Genomic DNA, 3,179 nt, shown 5'->3' with positions numbered 1-3,179 from the left:
GAGATTTATTGATCTCCAAAGATGAAGTAATCCTGAAGACTTTGCTAGCTCCTCCAAAAATTTGAGAACAATATGAATCGAATTTGTTATTTCTCTCGATAAACTCCCTGCACAATGACCAAGGATGATTTACTCTTTAGATATCAAACTATAATACACCATAATCAAGAAAATCTAAAGAAATTATGTCCCCCTAACCATTAGACTTATATAGTAGAGGAATATGGTAAACATTGAAACTGTGCTCATGTTGAAGTTCTTATGGCACAAACTTAAAGGTAGAAAATCCTACCTTTGGTTTGAATCGCATTGCATGAAGAATGTGCAAACAAGTAAAATTAGTAGATGAGGATAATAGATCGATGTCAGGTCTCCAACTTATCAACTATACCTTCAACCTTTTTTTGTAGCTATGAAAAGGAATTACGCGCATCAAATTAGGAGGGCACAATATTATCATCTCGAGAAAAATGGTCCACATTCTCTTTCATCATTAGCTAAAGGGAATATGAAGAATTCTTACCTTAACTACACTTCCATCTTCAATATTGACGTATCTTACTTTCTATAAGCAAGACTATTTAAGTAAGAAAATTGTATTGCAAGTGAAGGGAAGTGAGTCTTTAATAGAGATGAAGTAAATTTCAAAGAATTTCTATTTTGTATGGTCATAGTGATTTCACAATATCGTTATAACAATAAATATTGAAAAGTGCAAAGAAATATAGGTGAGATGCTTCCTCATAAATATACGAACAACATATTGGGATAACTAGAAAAATAAAAACATTTTAATTAATTGAGGACAAAGAATGGGGGCAAAAAGGAAGAATTCCTAGATTAGCACAATGGAATATAGGAATGGTAATTAAGAGTTCTTTAAGTTACAACCTTACTAGAAAGGTCAAGAAAGAGAAATGTTAACTAACCTTAAAAATACATTTAAGAAAATATTCATGGATAAACTAGCATTCCAAATTGCTATCTCCTTCACGACTTTCTTTCTCATAGCTACCACTTCTACAAGTTCATCACTCGTTATCCCATAATTGGTTAATTCATCACAAAGTTGCTTAGCTAAAATGCCAAACTTCACCGTGTTTAACCCTTTCGAAAAGAGAGATTTCAACCTGTAGAACCAAGCTATTCATGATTAGTAAAGAAAAAGCATACCATTGAAATGGCCTGGAAAAGTTCTACACACACATTAATATATCGTTGAGTTTTCAAGAGCATAGTTTTAGTTTAATAGCAAGAGAAGGATGACATTACAAAGTATAAATGGACAGAGCTCAACAATACTAGTAGGGAGTGTATCAGTTCCACTTCCTTTAGAACTATCTCAAATATATCAAGAGATAAATCAAACAATACGATATTGTCATTAATACTGATTTAAAATGGAATAAATATACTACATACACTAACATGGCATAGAGAGTTTGCACACTCACTTGAAGACAAGTGATGAGTGCACAAATAGGACACATGTCATTTATTGATTAGTAATTTTATAATTAGTTAGTACACATATTTATTGATTATAAAACTTATATACATTTAATTATTTTTATTTCTTTCTTTATAAAATATTTATTTTAATTTCTCTCTCACTTTAAATTTTTAAAATTTAATTTGTTATCTTTTCACTTTCATTTTTTTTTAAAAGAATTATGTATATTTTTTTAAAATAAAAAATTTAAAAGTGTCCTTTAATTTTAAAGTTTTATTTTTTGATGTTTTATTTGGTTTTCTTCAATTATTTTGATATCAGTTCATAATTAAGTTATTTTAAATACAAGACATTTGGAATTAAATTTGAAATCAAATAAAAACGAAAGACAAAGAAAATAAAATCAATAGAAAAATAATGAATGAAGGTAAAAATTAGAAGTTTCGGTACAAGGTAAAAAAAGTGTATTAACTTAATTTAAACACAAGATAAAGAAAATAAGAATATTTTATAATAATTTTTTTTAAAAAAATAATAAAATAAAAAAATATATTTATACACGTGAAAGGCGAGTGTGTAAAAACACAACTTACTTGGGTGGTTGAACGTGCCACGTCAGCACAAAAGGTGCACAAAAATATGGAAAAAATGAGTTTGGGGGGAGGGGGGTAATAGGACCCTAGTTAAGTTTATGTGTGTCTCTAAGATTTTGGTCATATTCTAAGGGGTACTTGTGCTTTATCACATTACAAAACATAAAAAAGATAAAATAATGAGTGATATAATAGAGTTTCAATGAGAAGTTATGGCCATGACTGACCACGTTCAGTCACTAAATAAAAGACAATTACTCCCAACGTTCTACTAAATTTTTCCTAGGAAGAGTGGGCAATAGAGGATGATAGGATATGAGACAATTTTAAAATAAAATAATATTAAAATGCTCAAATATACTAACAATTTTATGAATATTTTTTTTCCTGAAAAAAAAAACAAAAGAGGTTGATGCAAATCACATACCAAACAATTGTTCACATCACCAACTGAATTATGTTAATTCAATTATGAGACATTTTTTGTTGTTCAAAACATAAAATCTTGAGAAAAAAAAGGCACATGATAAGGTTAGGTGATTAATTAGTCTCCAATCTACATTGATAATAAACTATGAAATATTACCAAAACTACAAAACAAAAGAAATTTAATACACCTAAAAAAAATCTATAAATTTGACCACCTTCTAGTAAGCTTCACTCATTATTTCCAAAATATTCTTATTTTTTATTTGTCATTCTTCTTTGTTTCCCTTTGCAAGCATTATCCTGATCGTTCTTGAATTCGCAAGCCTTATTTCTCACTCTCGTACTCCTCCTCACCAACGACTCACCTTCTTGAGCTTTGTTATGTGCATAATATGTCCTATTCTCCAATTTTTGTTTGGCGAACATTGGTTTGCCTGCTGCTGCTAATCCACACACAATTTTGCGACATATTTAGGGTTTCTCACAATAATGGCGATGAGTTCAGGAGCGACAAAATATTGAAGAGTTTCATTCGGGTAATAAACAATGACGTTGCTGAAAATCAATAAAATATCTTTAAAAAAATTGGCATTTTCCAAGTTTGAAAAAACTATCTTGTTCTAACATGTTTTGAATAATGTAGATATCCATCTGATGCTTAATTTGTTTAGTATAATATATATCTTCTTGGAAAAAACATAAA

Source organism: Solanum stenotomum, chromosome 1 (assembly GCF_019186545.1).
Source record: "Solanum stenotomum isolate F172 chromosome 1, ASM1918654v1, whole genome shotgun sequence".
Lineage (NCBI taxonomy): Eukaryota > Viridiplantae > Streptophyta > Magnoliopsida > Solanales > Solanaceae > Solanum > Solanum stenotomum.
The sequence above is the reverse complement of the archived record's forward strand: the minus strand, read 5'-3'. Positions refer to the sequence as shown.